The sequence below is a fragment of the Canis aureus genome, chromosome 23, assembly GCF_053574225.1.
Source record: "Canis aureus isolate CA01 chromosome 23, VMU_Caureus_v.1.0, whole genome shotgun sequence".
Lineage (NCBI taxonomy): Eukaryota > Metazoa > Chordata > Mammalia > Carnivora > Canidae > Canis > Canis aureus.
The window spans coordinates 40661079-40681515 of NC_135633.1; the positions used below are offsets into that span (position 1 = coordinate 40661079).

The following is a 20437-nucleotide window of genomic DNA, read 5'->3' on the forward strand; positions in this document are numbered from 1 at the left end:
TATACATTTTTGTCAAGCAGAGTATAAATGACTAGGGAAAGCTTTTCTCTTAAAAGAAGCAGTTATGTGGAAAGTATTCTATCCACAATCTTCTAAGAAACCCTGAAGGATCTGTCCGGAGTGCTGAAAAGGTCCCCGCTGGAGAAGGCTGAAGACTGGAATGTGTATCAACCTGATTAGTTCAGGAAGCAGTATTTTCAATTCCCAAACCAAACATCCTTTTAAACAGAAATTTAAATCTATAAAGGACAGAAGTCATTACAACTGATTCTTAAATGTGTAATTCATAGACACAAAAGAGAAATTAAAGAAGAAAATTCCTTGTGCTCTATGACGGTAATGAGGGGCACAAAGCACACCCAGCAAGAGGTAGCATACCCGAACATGCCAAAACTCAAAAGAATGTTTAGAATGTTGTATAACTAAGAGGATTCTACAGAAAATCTTGGCTTAGCCCCACTGGGGGAAGAGGCTGAACATAGTAAAAGGCAATGTTAACTTGGCTGTCTCAAATGGCCAGAAGCCAATGTTAAGAATACAGATTAGCTCTGGCCCAGCCTCAAGGGACTCAGAACAATAAAACAATACGTAGGGAATGAAGAAAGAGGTGGAAAGGAGATGCTGCCTTCCTACCGGCCTGAGTCCATTTCTAAGCGGGAAGTAAAGTGTTGGAGAATCTATCTGCCTGGTTACTCAAGCTTACAGTTCAGCTGAGGCAGCACCAGGATTATGCCTAAATAAGCAAAAGTGCTTGTTAACCTCTCCTCAATTTCCCTTTCCCACAGCACCCGCTCCGCAGGGAAATGAGGGCAGTAGGAAATTCCAGCACCGATCCCAAGAGTCTTCCAGGCAGACTCTTCCCTTTGCGAGGTCCCAAGTCGGGGTTAGGTTCTGGTCACTGGCTAGTTCATGGACCTGACTGGGGTTCTTTCCACAAGCGGCTGTACCCTGAGATCCCTCCTCGGCACACCGCTCATGCTGCCGCTCCTGGGTAACTAGCAGGCTGTGTTTTGGAAGGGAAAGATGCATCCACAGAAGAGGAAAGAGCCGGAGGACGCAGACCGGGGTTCAGGAATAAGCACACTAGCCTGAGTGAAAGAGCTGTGCTTTCAGCACCACCCGCTGTCCCCCCTCTTCCTGCAGCAGGCACCACAGTCGCTGCATCTTACCGATCTAATGGGAAGCGATTCTCCTTCCTTCCCTCTCCACCTTTGCTTCTCTCAATTCCGAGCCCTGGGGTGGTTTGGGGCAGCACAATCTGCATTCTAAGCACGCGCACCTGGCCTTAGGGAGCGGGAACTCGGATCCGAAGGCATGCAGAATCCCTTTCTCAATTCTTGCCGCCATTCCCTCCTTCACCTCATTGCTCTCGCCTTTTCTCCCAACAGGTTTAACTAAGGCCATCAGCAAACGGAGGGGACTTCAACCCCGAGGTCTGGCCAGCCTCGCTCCACGCTCGTCCCACTCCCAAGCCAACTGTGAGCTATCCAGCAAGCTGATAGCTCCTACATCCTTCCCGGGCACAGGGACACTTGGGCACACAGACCCTTAGCAAGCTTACCCCCCTGTTGGCCGCGCAGCTGGCAGTGAGACGTAGTCTAGCTAGCCCCCCATAAAGTTGGGCTGTGCTGATCAGCGGGGCAGAGCCGGCCTCTCCATTCCCAGGCTCCCCACCAAGAAGATCTTAAGCTCATCTCCTGCGCTCAGTGCGCACAGAACAGCAGAGCTGAGGGCGGCGTGTGCAGCAATCTCCCTGCTACTGAGGAAGGGGGGAAGGGGGGGAAGGGGAGCTCGCGGAGGAGGGAGGGGTGGTAGTTTGTATTTATAGAGAACAGAGTTCTCAGCGCAACTTTTTGGTGCCACCAAGTGGCACAGTGAGTTCCTTTAGGAACACAGACTTCGGGTCGAATCTGGATGGGTGAACCAGCTCTGAAGCCAGATGCTCACATGATAAGGGGATCTGGGGCACCCCTACGACTTGAGTTTTCCCATATGCACCTTCATACCTCAGTACCTGGGATGCAATCCCTGAGGTCTAGGAATGTGCCTGCATGGAGGGGAAAAAAAGTACCAGTGCCCTCCTCGGACAAGTGGCAGAGGTGTCAAGGACAATGGGCAGATGCCTAGGAGTCTAGGAACCCTTGTCTCAGGAAGAATATCCATTCTCCTCTCCCTCCTAACCCCTCTGTCCAGATCACAGTATTCTCAGATCTCATTCTAAAACCATCCTGCCATCTGGAGTGCCCAACCTTTAAAGTAAAATGCCATTCATTTTCCTTGTATTACAATCAATTCCAGATTATTTCCCAAACCCTCAGATTCAAAGAATCTCACAGCTTGCCACCAAACCACATCCTTTAATTGCTACCTTAAAAAAGCAAGTGACTTTAGGCTCTGTGGATCTGAATCGCTCCAAACAGTACTCAGAACTCTAGGTTCCCTTGGTTAGAGCCTAAGTGTCTGTTTGTCCTTCTCATCTATTTCCACAGACCTCTCAGCATGCATTACACCAAGTGCACAGCCAGGAGCTTGCAAATGTCTTTGGTACTTTGAGGGAGAATGCCCTGAAGCTTCATTTACCTGGATTTTCTAGGTGCTCTTTCTTCCTTGTATGCAGATCCAAAAACCCATATGATCATCGACAGACACTACTCTATGGAACTTTAGTGTCCTCAAACAAAGAAGAATGTCTACATTTTGCAGAAATGGAGAAACTGAGTACACGAAGGGATTTTTTCAAGGTCACACATTTTCCTCAAGACCAACCCAGGAACTACCCAGGATAGGACTGAATTAACACAGTGCTATGTCAAACCTGACTTCCAGGCTTCCACTCCTTCTATCGCCCCGTTCACTCATTCTCAACTCCCTTTCCTCCCCCAACCCCACCCATCCCTCCCTCTGACCCCATCCTTTGCCGAAGTTCCATAAAGAAATCTAGTGTAAGGATGTTTCCTTATCCCCACTGGCAGAACACGAACCTGAGCTTACAGGTCCGGAGTTACATGGGTACCCCTTAAAAATGGCCCCCTGTTCTAGAAAACCTCTCCCTCCTGTAGTGCAGTCATGGAAGTGTCATTTTAGAAATGGAACATTGGCATTCACACCCAACCAGGTCCCTCTCTTGCTGCCTCCTTTCAAGGTAAAGCATTAGCAAATGCTCTTATTAGCCCTCAAACACCCAAGGGTCTCAAGGATAGATAAGCCCCCCCACACACACACACACACACAATCCCTTGTTATGCACCCTTTTGTGCACATGTATCGGTATGAGAGAGAGAGAGAGAGAGAGAGAGAGAGAGAGAGAGAGAAATCCAAACGCCTCCTTTGGCTCAGATCTCTATTTTCTCCTCTGATTTTTTTTAGTTCGTTTTCTATGGAAACGAGCCCACTTAAGTCCCTCACTTATGCAAATAAAAGCAAAATGATCTTCATAAACCTCTCACTGGAGCGACGCCGCGGCAGTCTGGGCTCCCGACTAGAAATTCGTGTCTGATTCACACAGCACACGTCCTTGCGGGCTGACTTCTCCAAACTTGCAGGACCTCGTGGCGTCCCTGGCCCCACCGGGGCTCCACCTGCCGCCGCCGCCCTCCCGGTGCCGGTCGCCCGCGCTCCCGCCCTCGCCTGCGGGCCGGGCTGTCTGCGCCCGCGCTGGGGGAGGGGCTCCGGCGGCCCCGGCGGCTCCGGCATCGGCGGGGACTCCGGGCTGGAAGAAAGCAGACCGCGCTGTGCTTACCGGTGCGCGCCCGAGCCCGGCAGTCGTCGCGGGCTTCCTGCGCTCGGGTGCCGGCCTCGGCCGCGGCGGGAGCTGGAGCGCGAGCGGCGGCGGCGGGAGCGGGGGCGGCGGCGGGGGCGGGGGCGGGGGGCGGAGCGGCCCCGGGGCCCGCGGCGGTGGCGGTGGCGGCGGTGGCGGCGGCGGCGCTGTCTCTCGGCGAGCTCCGGGGGCACGTGCCGCGCTCGGGCAGACGCCGCTGGCAGCGCCGCGCAGGGCCGCTTCCTACTCCTGCGGCGCGGCGGGGCGGGCGGGGCGGGCGGGGGCGCGACCCCGGCCCCGGCTCGGTGGGTGCGGAGGCTCGTGGCGCCGCGGAGCCTGGGGTGCGGGCGGGAGTTGCCCTGGGCTCCCTGTGCAGGTCCCCGCTTCGCCCCGGGAGCCGCGGGAGGGGGAGAGCGGCGCGTGGAGGCGCGGAGGCGTGGGTGCCGTGGGTGCCGTGGGTGCCGTGGGTGCCGCGCAGCTGGGGGAGCCGCTCCGCGATGAGCTGCTGTCGGGCCGAGGCGCGTAAAGCCCTGACGGCGCCTGGGAGAAGGGGCGCCGCTGCCCGACGGTGCGGAGAGCCGGGGACCCCAGGACGACCCGGAGGGCGAGTGCTAAGAAAGAACAGTCTTCGATGACGGCAGCGCGCGTTTGCACGTCTCGCAAACGATTCTTTCTATATCCATTAAAATTTCTTTCTCCGTAGTGAATATGTTTTACTTACTCGAATGACTTTCCTCTCCGTCCCCCACCGCCCCCATAACTACCAAGACTGTAAAAAAAAAAAAAAAAAAAAAAAAAAAAATGCTGAAGTTATCTTTAAATTCCAAAACCAGACCTCATGTCTGCCTCTGAAGACGAGATTGCTATGAATTAATTGCATGGCTTAATTTAAAGAAAAGAAAGACATTGTAGCAATAGGATTATGACTATTCCCATTATATTTCCCTAAGCTGAAGCTTAGGTGCTTTAGAAGCCAGGTGCTTGCCGCCGTTGGATGAAAGACTAAGAGCTGAGGATACTCCAGTTGAGGGGGCTGGTCCTGATGATCCCCTACTAATGTGCATTTCCCACCAGACCCTTGAAAACAAAGCAAGTTGTTCTTTGATAGCGTCGGTATTCAACGAGAGAAAAGACATGTTATCCGCCACACCTTGTTGATCTTGACAATGGCATCTCTCTTCTCCCCTCTTTCCTGTGTGCTCTCACGGTGGCATTGTTAATTTCTCCGGCTCTTTGATTGCAGTCCAGGAAGCAAGCTTTGGTACTTTGCAGACAGGCCAGCAAAGCCGTGGTTGATCTTCCTGAGTAAAAAAAAAAAAAGATGAGAAAGATGGTACAGATGAGAAAATACAAAAATAGTGAAAGTTCTGAGGAAAATGAAGGGGGAACTAGTGGCTCCCTGATTGTGGAGCTTTGATCAAGTTTGATGTACAGAATGATTTGTTAGCCCAATTGGGGGACTGATGATAAGGATGAGATCATAAATGTAATCATGGCCTGGACCGCTTAGCTTTGAGTGAGCATAGGACCCATTAGGTTTCCTATCCTTCTTGGTCAGTTGGAATTGGCTCAAAGCACATCAGTGAGTGGGCTAAACCTAAGTAAGAGGGGTTCTCACAGTGGCTACTCAGTTACTTAAACTCTTCAATTTCTTACACATATTTTCTGCCCTGCTATCTGCCAGGGTTTGTGGAGAGGATAGGATAAGACATGTCAGAGCATTGTCAGAAATGATAAGGCACCCTATAAATGGAATACATAGTTTATTAAGACATATCCAAAAAAAAAAAAAACATATCCACTTCATATGCTCTAAAAGTTACAATGCAAAGGACATTCCCCATGTTGAACAATAGTGATATTTTCAGCTGAGAAGGAAAACACAATTATATAATCTTGAATTGCTCGGTGACATTTTACAATATAGCTTTACCTCAAAATGGTCAAGTGCTAAATTAGGTTAAATTAAAATTTAAAGGAACAAAGAAACAACGTTTTGAGTCTCCAAAATAACTTTTGATTGTAAAACATTTGAAGGTACGACTTTTGCCTAGGATGAGCTATTAATAATCAATATATTGTAAATCTTATGTAGAATAGTATAAAGGAATGAAAAATTTATTTATACTTATAACTGATTAAGTTTAAAACTCGGAATTTTCATTGATTCCTTTTTTTCTCTCACACATGGCAATTGGTCAGAAAATGACTTTACCTTTGAAATGTATCCAAAATGCTGCCACTTCTAACCATCTTCTGGGAAACAGTGTTGAATCAAACTACTCTCATCTTTTATCAGCAATAGCTTCCAAACTGGTCTTTTTTGCTTCTTCACTTTCTCTGTAGGCTGTATTCAACACGGCAGCCAGAGTGTTTTTTTGTTTTTGTTTTTTTAAAGAAGTTAGCTTAAATCAAAACCCTCTGGTAACTTTCCATTTCACTCAGAGTCAAGACCCAAGTCTTTACCATGACTCTACATAATCTTTCCCTACTCCGTTACCTTTCTGATCTCATTTCCTAGTACTCTTCCCTGTTCTTTGCTCATTCTGCTCCAGCAGCCAGGACTCCCTTGCTATTTCTTAAACATGCCTGACATGCTCCAATCTAATGGTCTTTGCATTAGCTGTTTCTTCTGCTTGGAATACACTGTTCACAGGTAATCATTGGGCTAAATTCTCTCCTTCAAATCTTTCCTCAAATCTTATCCCAAATAAGTATGCCCTAGACTACCCTACTTAATACTACAAACTATTCTCCTTCATGATCTCAGGGTCCCTGATCCCCTTTATTCAGTTTTATTTTCCCTCATAGCTCTTAATACAGTCCAGTATACTATATCATTTACTCATTTGTTATGATGATTGTCTGTCTATTCCCCTCCCTCCCATTAAATGTAAACTCCTCAAGGAAAGGAATCTTTGTTTTATTGATATATTCCAAGCACTCAGAAGAAAATTCTAGCACATAGAAGCAACCTAATATATATGTTTTAATATTTAAATGTATATGTGAATAGAGGTATACATTGTACACACTGTCTTTCATATTCCTAGTTGGTATCACTGATGGTAAGTCATATGAATGTTTGCAGGTCTGCAAGACTACTGAGTGAAAGCACTTGTGCCCAACCTGGACATACTTCCCCATCTCTTACCCTCTTCCGTATTTATATTTGTGCTTCTTAGACTTAGCCAGTTCATGTTCTGTACTCCAAAAGGATTACTGTAATCCTAAATGTTTCATAATTATCTGGTTATCTGAATCCATCAAATATCAGATTATAAGTAGCCTTTTAAAATAATTTCTCAAAGTGAATTTATTTTCATTCCTCTAATGGTAACTCATCAAACATTTTTTTTCCTTGCCTGTTACTATAAAAAGAACTGCAATAGAATGAACAAAATACTGGCTGGACTTAGAAAACCTAATGTTATTAAGTATGTGTATATGAGCATATATGTGTTTATTGATTTGTTCATACTATTTATTTTGTATTTATTAAGCTACCATGCACCAGGCATGGCTAAGTATTGGGGATGAATGGTGAATGAATTAGAATTGGTCTTGGTCTTTAGGAGCTTAAAGTCAAGTAAGGATTGGGTCACACAAACAAATATGTCTTGCAACCTGTGGGAGGGGCAATTCTTCATTAGAATTGAGCAAGGCGAGTTATAAAGAACAGCATGGCATGAAGAAGGACCTGGATATCTTTGCATAGAACATTTTAAAAAGCATAAAACATAAAAAATAACTCTCTCAGAGATAAAAGATCCATAAAAGTCAACTATGCAAAGAATGTTGCACGTTTGTTTGTGTTTGTGTGGTTTGGAGGAGGGAAGGAATGGTTGATCAGAGGAAGAGAAGAAAGGAAGGGATTTATAGGGGTAGAGAACAACAGCTGGAACTTCTGAGGCAGGAGAACACTTGCCACGTTTTAGAAACTGAAAAGACATTGGTGTCAATGAAGGCTTGGAAAACCTTCACTATATCTTGGTTTGCTGAACTGCAAGATGGAGGTTGTTATTTTATTAGATTTTATTTAATGAATTTCAACTGCCTATTTTCGAAATGCGAACAAGGCAATTATATATAAAAGTCCTTAGAAATAGAAAATGAAACTGATGCAGAAAGAGGAGGTGACAAAAACTCCAGTAATTTTACTCAGTGTAGGATCTGTGGTCTAACAGAAAATATTTAGTCATGAGTTCACTAGCAGACAAAAAGAAAAGGGCAGATGTCTTACCTAATTATTATTATCTAAGAAAATGAGTTTGTTCTTCAAAAAATTTTGTTAGTAATAATATTACTATATAGAACCTTATATAAATTGTCCGTAAAGACCCAAGGTTTCAACAAGAATTTTACAACAAAGATACAAGCCTTTTTCATATTGCATGGCCTTATATAAAATTTTAATCTAGGTTCCAGGCAAAAGATGGAAATTTAACTCAAAGAAGTTGTAACTTATGAGTCTAGTGTTACTTATCTCTCTAGTCTCCAAGCAGGCCAGATTTAGAATATGCCCCTGGGAATTTTTTCATTTGTCTGATACTGGGTACAAAATAATAATAATAATAAAAGAGCTTTATTTCCCAGTACTTGAGAAACTACAAGCATTTCACTCAGTGTTTTCTAGGACAAAGTCCTGTTCAACCAGTGTTCTTGACATACATGTGGCAAACACAGAGGAACTGATCTCCATTCTGTGATCATTGGCCCTGCTTAAATCTGTCATCATAATAGACAAAACACTTTCCTGGAAGCCCAGAGCAAGTAAACAGATCTAATTAGACTTTGAGCCCCAACCCAAAGGGTATATCATAGTGCCTACTGGATTTCAAGCCCAACAGATTCACACTTTTAAAACTGGCTCTGGCCTCTTGGGCCAGAGGAGATTGGGCAAGCTACTAAACCTTAAAACCTCATTTCCTAATGTGGTAATGAGAAAATGGGAAATATAATTTTAAAAATACCTTGTTCTCTTGGTTATATATAAAGTTATTTTGCAAACCAAAAAGTATTATAGAGATCTCAAGCAAATAATGGTTCTTTTTTTCTTACATTACTTTACAATCTGGCTTTATTGTTCCAGTACAAAAGTGTGCATAGGCAAGATTTTTGATAATGGTGTTAGATTATTAGGGTCTTAAATAACAAAATAAAATTCCTTTCCGAGTTATCTTTTTATATTGACTAGAATTTCTTATTCCCCTTCTCTAAAATACAGAGAATAGTATCTTTCTAGTCATGTTGCGGCTAAGATAAGCAATATTGGGGTGAAGCAGTTGTATGATCCCTGAAACATAATGAGTACATGGTATTTGGTGAAGATAATGATGCAAATAAGAATTCATTAATTTCAATCTCCAGTTATTTACATCCTGTATATTAGAATGGGCAAAGCAGTAGGCATATAGCTTGGAACTTGAGGCTTACTCTTTTTTTGCCCTAAAATGACCAAGATACACGGAAGATTTTATCCTTCAAAACAGGGTTTGGAATCACTGCTTTATAGAATGCCTGGAAACTTTGCACCAGATACATAAAAGACAATTATGCTCTTAATGGTATGCATACAACTGTTGCAACTATTCCTAATACATTTAAATATAAGAAGTCAGGGCAGCCTGGGTGGCTCAGCGATTTAGCGCTGCCTTCAGCCCAGGGCCTGATCCTGGAGATCCGGGATTGAGTCCCATGTCGGGATCCCTGCATGGAGCCTGCTTCTCCTTCTGTTTGTGTCTCTGCCTCTCTCTCTCTCTCTCTCTCTCTCTCTCTCTCTTTCTCTCTCTCTCTCTCTCTCTCTCTCTGTGTCTCTCATGAATAAATAAATAAAATTTATAAATAAATAAATAAATAAATAAATAAATAAATAAATGGAGTCCTAAACACTTAAAATCTAACATTATATCTAACATTCAGCAGAGTGATTTAGGAGCTTTCTGTTGTTTTCCAATGTTTCATTTTCTTATAAGTAGTTTATTAAGCTGAAGTCAATAATTTAAAGTTATGTAGTAATCAGTGCAATGCCAGAAACTTGAAAATTGATGAAGTGATACCTTCTTTTATTTTACTGAATACTTGGTTTTTACGTCTCTTCAAGATTTAGCAGGGGGGTTGAGCTGTGCTAGGCTTGTGGCTCTATCAAGAGCATTGATGTGCTACAGTGGAGGTTATAAAGCATTCAATTCTCCTCCTTAACTTCCGTATCTGTAAAATGGGTGAAATAGAATTTCCTTAAGTTTGTTGTGAAAACTCAATAAGCTCTGCTTGTAAAATACAGATAGTGGCATATGGCAAGCATTCAACACATTATTAGTTGTTAGTCCTGAAGATGAGAAGCCAGGTAGGTACTCCCTGAGTAAGAGCACAATCTCTGAAGGCAGTCTGCGTGGATTAGACTCTTGCTTGTGTTGCTTATTGCTTGTTATAAATATTTAAACTTTCTGTGCTTTAGTTTCTTTATCTATAATGTAGTCAGAGAGGAATGGTAACTACTTCCTCAGACCACTGTTAGTATTAAAGGAATTAACTACTGTTAAGTTTTTAGAACAGTGCCTTGCACATAGTTACCATGCAATGTTCGCTATTATTGGCATAATTTAGTAAGCATTTTAATCCATAGTAACTCATTTAGGTTCCCACCTCCTCTGATATAATGCAAACATTTGATAGTAGGCATCATATTTTTTGAGTTTCCCAACCTTAGTATTGTGCCTACTATGCAGTGGTTACCAAACATAATTAATGAATAAATTAATGAATACATTGTATCAATCCATCAAGAATCTAATAAACTAGATTCTAAAGCAGCCTAAAATGAGTTCAGATTGATAATCTTTCTAGTTTAGGGGTTCTTAACATGGGCTACATATTAGAATCATTTAGGAGAGCTTTTAAAACCACTGATTTAATTAGTATCATGTGGGGTCCCAGGGAATTAGTTTTTTTAAGAATGTCATAGATGGGGTGACCCACTTCCATCCCTTGCTGCTGTGGACTGTGGGCCGCCGGGGTCGGTGAAGGATCTCAAGATGGCTGGGCGAAAACTTGCTCTAAAAACCATTGACTGGGTAGCTTTTGGGGAGATCATACCCCAAAACCAGAAGGCCATTGCCAACTCCCTGAAATCCTGGAATGATATGCTTACCTCCAGGTTGGCTACTCTTCCTGAGAAACCACCTGCTATCGACTGGGCTTACTATAAGGCCAATGTGGCAAAGGCTGGCTTGGTAGATGACTTTGAGAAGAAGTTTAATGCCCTGAAGGTTCCTGTGCCAGAGGATAAATACACTGTCCAGGTGGATGCTGAGGAAAAAGAAGATGTGAAAAGCTGTGCTGAGTTTTTGTCCCTCTCAAAGGCCAGGATTGAAGAATATGAAAAAGAGCTGGAGAAGATGAAGAACATAATTCCATTTGATCAGATGACCATTGAGGACCTGAATGAAGTCTTCCCAGAAACCAAATTAGACAAGAAGAAGTATCCCTATTGGCCTCACAAGCCAATTGAAAATTTATAAACTTGAGTTGAGGAGAAAGCCCCGGCCCTCATATTATAAACATTGGACATTAAAAATAATGATACGGAAAAAAAAAAAAAAAGAATGTCATAGATGATTCTGATGTGTAGCCAATATTCAGGACAACTACCCAGTCTATTTAAATCCTTTGTGTTCATTAAATTAATATGGCATAAATTATATCATAAAGAAGAGTAATAAGAGTGCAGGTACCATACTTTAAGTAAAGCATAATTTGATTACCGGAAAATAAGTTCTGTGAGATTCATAGCCTGTTAGGCCCTGCTGAGAATGAGAATCTTATCAAATTAACTCCTGCATTTCACATTTATAAAGACTTTAAAGGCATACTTGATATTATAAACACACATATCATATCCAAATATTCTTCATACCAATTGTGGGAAGTAGATGGTAAAACCCAGAGAAGTGAAGTAGCTTGCCCTCATCATACAAACTTAAAATAGCTACTTGAAAAAGTAAAATAACATCCTGAAGCCTAACACTCACTCCTACTACTTACAGAATCTCATGCTCTTATCCCTGCAAACACCATACACTTTGACATATAAATTGTTTAGATTGTGAATATTGACATACTTGATTCATATATTCTGGAACAAAATGTTTTTATTATAAAATCTCAATAAAGAGACTCCTGGGTGGCTTAGTCGGTTATACATCCTACTCTTGATTTCGGCTCAGGTCATGATCTCAGGGTCATGTGATAGAACCCTTCTCAGAGAGATTCTCTCCCTTGGGATTCTCTCTTTCCCTCTCCCTCTGTTACCCCTTCCCCCATACACATGTGCACTCTCTCCCTTTCAAAAAAGAAAGAAAGAGAAAGAAAGGAATCTCAAATAGGTATCACTGCACTTCTAGGAAAATAAAAGAAAGCAAAATAAAAACATTAGCAATTCATTTTATAAAAATACATTCAGGAATAGCTTTGTTCAAAATATTGCAAGATCATTGATTCAATGATCTATGTTAAGACAAAGAAACAAAGAAAAATACTTTTATTGGCCAGTAACTTCAAAATAAAGTAGCTTTATTTGTTTTCACTTTCTGTTCAACTTTTAAAATTTCTATATATATGTGTGTGTGTGTGTGTGCATGTGTTTGTGTGTATGTTTCAATATATCTATAGACTTTCAAGCAAATATTAGTTGAGCAGCTGTTACTTGTCAGAATTTGTACTGTGTGCAAAGGTTACAAACGACAACAACCTTCAAGTTCTGAAAGTCTACTTGTATTTATATTATACCTGAATATAAATTGTATTCTGGTTGTCTTACTTGCAATTTTTCTAAACAATTTCCTGTATTTGTAATTATACTGACTGACGATTATTTTTTCACTACATTCTATTCATATCCATATGCAGTTATATAAGGAAATCTGCAAGAAAGGGTCAAAATTTTAGAAAAACTGTGACTTCACTCCTAACTAGATAGACTATCCTTCTGGGTGTTATACTATGTGTTGGCAAATCAAACTTCAATAAAAATATATATATATATAACAAAATAAATAAATAAATAAACTAGGTAGGATATTCACTTAAAATATTTAAATGATCTATTTTCTAATTACTGCTCTTTTGAGATTTCAATGTTGTATTATTTTTTCCAGTTCTAAGTAATATTTTAAGTGTAGGAAAGCCAAGGGAGTTTTGTCCTACTTTCTTTTTTTCCACATTTCCCATCATAGATCTTCACTCAAAAAATAAGATGAAAAAAAAAGGAGGAAGAGAAGAAAAAAAGTAAAAAGAGTAAAAGAAGAAAGGAAGAAAAAGAGAAAGAATAAGAGTGGGGAGAGAGAGAAAAGGAAGGAATGGAAAGAGAGGAAAAGGAGAAAGAAAAGAAAACAGTACAAGTAGAATTTTACAAAAGTTGTCAAATCCCAAGAGTGTATAATCTAAAATAAATCATATAATTTATAAAGAAGTTATCCTCAAATGAAGGTTAAAATCTATGTCAGCATTCCAAATTTAAGACTCAGAGGCTCAGCTCAAGACCTCTCTTCTTGATCTCTTGATGTTCCATGGACTCATGTCTGGTTTCCATGGAGACCATTTTCTCGAGTCTTTTAAATAATAAGAAAAATTTCTTTTCTCTCATCATTTATTTTCAGAATCTTTGAATTAGAATCTTTCCTCTCTTCCTGGCATCCCAAGGAAGACTATCTTTAACTTAAATGCCTTTAACTTAGATAATAAATTATCATCTCAAGAAAGAAGTGCAAGAAAGAGAAATAAGCATGCATTCAGGCATTACAAATTAAAATTTTAGACATACGGATGATCGACAATAGATGAGTCGACCAGCCTTATCTTTATTTCTCTGATGAAATGCATATAAGCATAGATTTACTTCTTCCATGGAAACATAAGATCTGTAACACCAATAAAGAGCTAGTGAGGAAGTAGAACTATATGGAGGGCATAAGCTATGCTTCAGGGGAATTAAGTTAATAACCTGTAACTGATTTTCAAATTAAAAACATTCTAAATATGACTATTTTGCACCAAATAATATGCAACATACAATTAGGAAAGCTCCCTAGAAACCTTGCCATATTTTACTATAAATATATTCTACCTAAATTTAAGCTCTCAATTTTGTCAGATCCATAATTGTTACTTCAAAATTTTAATCCAATCATTTTTTATTTGATCATATTATGTATCTTATTATGAATTATCAATTTCCAATTGGAAACAGGTAAATAATACATTGAGTAAATATGTAAATAGATATATGGTTTTTATAGTTATATACATATACATATGGTTTTTATTTTTATACATAAATGTAAATATAAAGGAAGAATCTCCAGACAACAGTATTTGATATTAGGATTGATGTAATGTTAACTTCTAAAATTTTCATTGCTAGTGATTAAATTGTATCCTTCAGTTAAATGATATTTAAAGACAGAAATATAGAATCTTCTGGTTATAAGACATCTTTAAAGTGCTGTTATCATACAAAATACAGGAAACCGACTTAAATTTGAATTTCAGATTGATGAATTATTTTTTAATATAAGTATGTGCCAAATATGTCATGGGACATACTTACACTAAAAAACACTGTTTTTGTGTTCCTGAAATTAAAATTTCACTGGGTGCCCTGTATTTTTATTTGCTAAATCTGACAAACTGATTTTTAAGCCATACACTCAAATGGCCCTATGTTCTTGGAATCTCACAGTGGAGTAGGAAATGTGGGGGAGAAAAGTGAGTGCTAGGATAGAGCATTGTACCAGCGGCTACATGAGGGCAGTTTGTAAGCACTTGGAAAGCACCCATGGGACAGAAATTTAAGATCTCAAGATGGAATGTCAGAAAGTCACAGTTATGCACTGTTACATGTTCTAAAAGTCAAATACATGTAACTGGGAAGCAAGAGCAGGATCACAGTGCAAACAGCCCTTGTTTCCTCTGAAAGATGCCTCCTGGGCCTACAGATCATGATATCAAAGAGCTTCCATTCTGTAGTAATTACTTACAGTAGATATCAAAGAGACATCATCAAACAGCAACACCCAGACTAATACAACATAGCCATTGATGATTTTTTTTTAATGTATGAAAGTATCAGTTATGAAGCCTCTGGCAGTTTCTATGAAAATTTGAAAATAATTTTGATAAAAGTTACTCTTGCTTGAGAACAGCAACAGGGCCTTACCTGTCTCAGTATTTCTAACACAGCACAGTACCTGTCAATCAAAAAATATTTTTAGGATAAATAAATTAATACCTCTTCATGCCCCTAATAATTCTGCTTACCTGTTCTGTTTTATCTAACTCTTGGCCTACTTCCTTCCTTATGTTGGTTGGTATTCTTTCAGCCAAGAGGCTAACTCAGAGACTATAGAAAAATGATCGTGTTATAGAGCTTGCCTGAAGGAGTAAATACAACTAGAATTTCCTTCTTCAATGACCAAAGAAGGGTAACAAAGTAATGTAGGGTTTGGGTGGGCATCACTTTTTTTTTTTTAATATTTTATTTACTTATTTATTGAGAGAAAGTGAGAGAGTGAGAGCAAGGGGAGGGCAGATAGAGAGGGATAGAATTTCAAGCAGACTCTGCTGAGCACAGAGCCTGATGAGGGACTTGATCTCATGACTCTGAGATCATGACCTGAGCCGTAATCAAGAGTTGGATGCTTAACTGACTGAGCCACCTAAGCACTCCTGTTTCCTGAGTTTTTTTTCTTTTAAGATTTTATTTATTTATTTATTCATGAGAGACACAGAGAGAGAGAGAGGCAGAGACACAGGCAGAGGGAGGAGCAGGCTCCATGCAGGGAGCCCAATGTGGGACTCGATCCTGGGACTCCAAGGGTAGCAGTTTGATATTTATACAAAAGCACTGAAGTGTCTGATGATCCTTAATGTAAGGTAGATGGAGACAGACTAGTGTCAGGTGACCTACTAGGGCTCTGAAGAAAAGCAAACATCCTGCATGCCTCTACTGAAAATGGTCAATCCAGGGTTTTGCAATTTTCATTATAAGACAGGCAAACTGGGTTTATGGTAAGATCTAACCCTAGCAAGAAACTTCAGCATGGATACTATATAGCTAATATGACTTAAAGGTAGAGGGAAAGAATGTTATCTGGGGAATGAGATCTACTGGATACTATAACAGGTTACTCCAGGATGAATTAAGAGCTAAAGAGGGCCCCAAAGAGAATAAAATGATTGTGGGGCACTGGGTGGCTCATAGGTTGGGTGTCTGCCTTCAGCTCATATGATCTCTGAGTCCTGGGATCGAGCCCCATGTCAGCCTCCCTGCTCAGCGAGGAGCCTGCTTCTCCCTCTCCCTCTGCCTGCTGCTCTCCCAGCTTGTGCTTTTTATCTCTGTCAAATAAACAAATAAAATCTTAAAAAAATAAAATGAGTAAGGTGTACACCCATAAAAAACTCAAAATAAAATCAATAACTCTTCATAAAAACAATACGAAAAGTCCTATAGAGTTCTTACTTATCCTGCCGATAGCTGCCTCAATATTTATTTTCAAATAGCAAGTTTAAAATATAAAATAAATTTTAAAGAAGGATGGATAGTTGCCGTGCCCCTCGATGTTCATGATTAGTTTTCCATTTGAGTAGCATAAGATTGAGTCTAAGATGCAAAATTAATTTTATCTAGTAAGTCCCTTCCTACTGGTGAAGTGAGGCTAGTCAGATGACCCCTTCATTGGCTGGATGTGATTCTGAGACAGGGAATTCCAATCAAAGGGTCAGCAGAGCAGCCACACCGGATATACTCAGTTTGTTGACTCTGGAAGCTTTCAGCTACTATGCTTTATTGCATTTTAAAATGCATGTATTCACTTGGAATATTTTTAAATGCCTATTATATACCATTTAAAAAGTATGATGAGTAAAAGTGATGAATGAAACTAGGTATCCCTCTTATTATATATGTCCTTTCAAATATAGTCTGAAATGCTTGTGTTATTTTTATTTTTACATGAATGGAGTATAATATATTAAGTGCACTGTTTAGCATCTTTTTTTCCTTTATCAGTACAAGTTTTCTTCTTGGATTTTTCATTGCTGCATAGTATTTCTTTGTATAAATGTACCATCATTTTTAACCAGTGCCTATAAATAAACAATTAAGTTGTTTCCAGAATTTTAGTATTGCCAATAGGATCATAAAAAATACTCTTATTGAACGTGACATTTCACATAACTGTGAATATGTATCAAAGATACACCCAAAGAATATTTTCAGTTATAATTTTGACAGATATTCCTAAAACTCACTCCATACAGGTTGCTCTAGTTAATACTTCAGTAGGGTATATATTTTTTTGAAATGCTCTTAATTTTATCCCCTTCTTTTCCTAATGAGTGCATCTTTATCCTTTGAGATAAACTTGTTTCCCAACACATTCACTAGGACAGTTATGTTCATCACATGTATGATCTTGACAAATATGATAGGAGAAAAATGAGATATTAGTATGGTTTGAATTTGCATTTCTCTTATTACAAGTAAGTCAAAATATCATTTTATAACTCATGAGTCAGTTGTAGTTCTATCAGCCATCCCTAGCCTTTGCTTCCTTTTTTGAGCTTATTATGTTTTCCTTATTGATTTATAAAAACTCTTTTCATAACAAGAAAAGTAGATATTTGTGATATGAGTTGCAATTATTTTTCCAGTTTTTCATTTATCTGTTGATTTTGGTTTTTAGTGTGTTGATTGAGAGCTTTCAAAGATTTAAGGAATCAAATTTGTCAAACTTTTCTAATGTCACTTCTGGGTTTGTATCCTATTTAGAAAGATTATTTTTATAAACCAAACTTCTCCCTTATTTTTTTCTAGTACTTTCATAGTTTCTATTTTGTTTCTGTTTTTATTTTATGCTTTGGATTATCAGAATCTATTTTGTTCTAAATTTTTATTTTGTGCTAAATCATGCAGTATACATCCAATTTTGTTTATTCCAGAAAGCTACCCAGTTTTACCAACCACAACACTAAATATTTATATTTTCTTCACTGATTTGAAAGACCACCTTTTTCATATACTAAATAGTCAATTATATTTGGATTTATTTTTATATCAGTAGTTTTCATAGTTTTCAGCTAATAGCAACTTTGTCCCTTGGGGAACATTTGGAAATGTCTGAAGATGTTTTGATTGTCATAACTTGGAAGTGGTGCTGGCATGTGTTGCTTAGAAGCCACATTTATGGCTAAACATCCTACACTGTACCTGACAACAATTGTGTATCCTAAGAGGTCGCTAGCACAGAAATTGAGAAACCCTATTCCTGATGTATATTCTAGTCCACTAACCAGTATGTCCATTAACCTCTACATACAGTACTAACTATCATAGTTTTCTGATATAATATCTGATAAAGTGAATTCCTTTTCAGTATATATCTTTTCTTGGAATTGTACTGGTTATTCCTGATTGTTTATTTTATGGAAAACTGTTTTCCGTTTCTCTAATCTCCCCCTGACACTCAATAAATCTCAAGGCATTTTTATTGGCATTGTGTTAAATTTTAAGGAACATGGGCAGAATTGCTGTCTTTATCTTCTGCTTTCCTTAAAAACCCACTTGATGTCCCTCAATTGTCTCTAAGGTTTTTTTTTTTTCCTTATTGGAAACTTCTCTGTAAGTTTACTTTTTATTTGAAATGGCAGTCTTACTTTCACAATATAAATATATTATATATTTTTGACCTCCTTTGTTTGAAACTAATAGGTTTTTATAAATTAATTTTTAGCTTAATACAATCTCTTAATTTTTGTAAATATTTTTATTTGACTTTAAACAGTTATACAAAATTGATTTGCTTTTACATAAACAATTATATGATCTTCAGAGAATGATAATTTTATATCCTTTCTAATTTGTATACCTCTTTTTTCTTCCTTTCTTCAACTGCACTGCCTAATAATTCACAAATGATGCTACATAATAGTGGTAATAAATGTTAGCTTTGTTTTATTTCTGATTTTAACAAGAAACTGTTTTCCAGCAAACACGATCCATGCCTACCTATTGCTATTCTCTCAAAAAATAGATGTTGAATTCTGACAATTTTTTGTAACATTTTTGGAAATTATTTGTCACTCTTGGTAAAATTAGATAGTGTTACCCAATAAAACATTCTTTTTTTCCTAGAATAAGCTCCATTTGGTAATGGTTTGTTATGCTTTTACTATTTTGCTGAATTCTATTTATTGATCTTTTATTTAGAATCTGCATTAATACTCTTTTGTGTTTGACCAGAGGAAAGTATTGTTTTCATTGTACTATGCAGAAATGTTAGAGCATTAGTGTCATATGTTTTTAGCAGCATAATTTCTTCTTAATGAGATTTGAATTCTAAATTTTCTCATCCAATAAAGCCATTGCTCTGAAAAAGACCAAGAGTCCACAGATGAATTTGTTCATGTAAGTGTAACTAACCCTAGTTCCCATTACAGATAAATCCTTAAACTTCAAAAAGACTTACTGGTTGCTCATGTTAGTCATCAGGGACAGTGGAGCATCTGGGGTTAGGGTTGAGATGCAAGAAATGCTGTCTTTTCTGCTACACACATATTAATTTAGGATCCAGGTGATTTCTATAGTGTGCTCCTGCTATTTTAGATACATAGTTTCCAAATACCTATGGAGTGGGAAAGAAGAAAGATTTTTATGACCCTATATATGGTGTGTATCAATTCCACCCACATTCTGTTGGCCAGAATTAAGTCAAATGGCCCAACTTAATTATGAGGGAGATTGGAAAACATAATCTTCATTTACACCCAGAAGTAAAATGAAATGAGTTGTTGAACACATTGGTAGTGGCAAAAAATTTTATCATCTAATCCACAAGAAAAATGAGGGATGTGAGAGTCAGTAACAAAACCAACAAATAACAACAAAAGCCACCTTAACTTTTTCTATGTCTGTTCATAATATAGTTTTTTAAAATTTTATCTTGTTTAAATATTAAGGCCCCAGATGGTAGAAATATACTACCAAGGGACAGGTTTCGCTTGAGTAGCCAACTAAGTCTATTCCTCTAACTAGCTCCCTATCAGGTTCTCATGCTCCAGACCACTATACACCTGCCCTAATTGTCCCAAGACTAGGTACCAGATAACCAGGGGCATGCTGAAAGCATGCTGAAATTATCCAAAGTAGCTCATCCCAAGTTTGTTTCCCCATGGAAACCACAATAAAGGCACTTTCCCACAGTTCCACAGTTCTCATCTTTCCTTCTGCTTTGTGACCAATCTGGTGTTTCCCCCTGAGAAGGCCTGCTCAGCATGCTGTGTTCTCCCTAGGGAACTGTGAGTAACAAACTGTAAAACTCTTTCAGTTTTCTCTCTCCTGATCTGTGGTTGGGTTTACCATACCTCACCCAAAATGATATGCTTAAAATACTGTTAAAAGGGCATATGGCATGGATGGAGCTAAATAGTAAAATGCTAAGCAAATAAGTCAGAGAAAGATAAATGCCATATGATTTCACTCATATGTGGAATTTAAGAAACAAAACAAATGAGCAAAGGAAAAAAGAGAGAAATCAAGAAAAGCCTCTTAACTGTAGAGAACACACTGATGGTTACCAAAGGAGAGGTGTGTAGGGGAATGGGTGTAATAAGTGATGGGGATTA

General features: G+C 39.1%; 1 protein-coding gene across 5 annotated transcripts in view; it reads right to left on the reverse strand.

The window, feature by feature from the left end:
- Positions 1–3844, reverse strand: part of GRM5 (glutamate metabotropic receptor 5) — a 519134-nt gene extending 515290 nt beyond the window's left edge. For 2 of the 5 annotated variants that reach the window (XM_077867376.1, XM_077867372.1), the window contains exon 1: positions 1562–1762. The gene's annotated coding sequence lies outside the window, so the exon portion shown is untranslated. Of the gene's footprint in view, positions 1–1169; positions 1427–1561; positions 1763–3439; positions 3582–3739 lie in introns of those variants that run through there. The other 3 variants (XM_077867373.1, XM_077867375.1, XM_077867374.1) reach the window with 3 other exon arrangements.
- Between the last annotated feature and the right edge of the window lie 16593 nt (positions 3845–20437).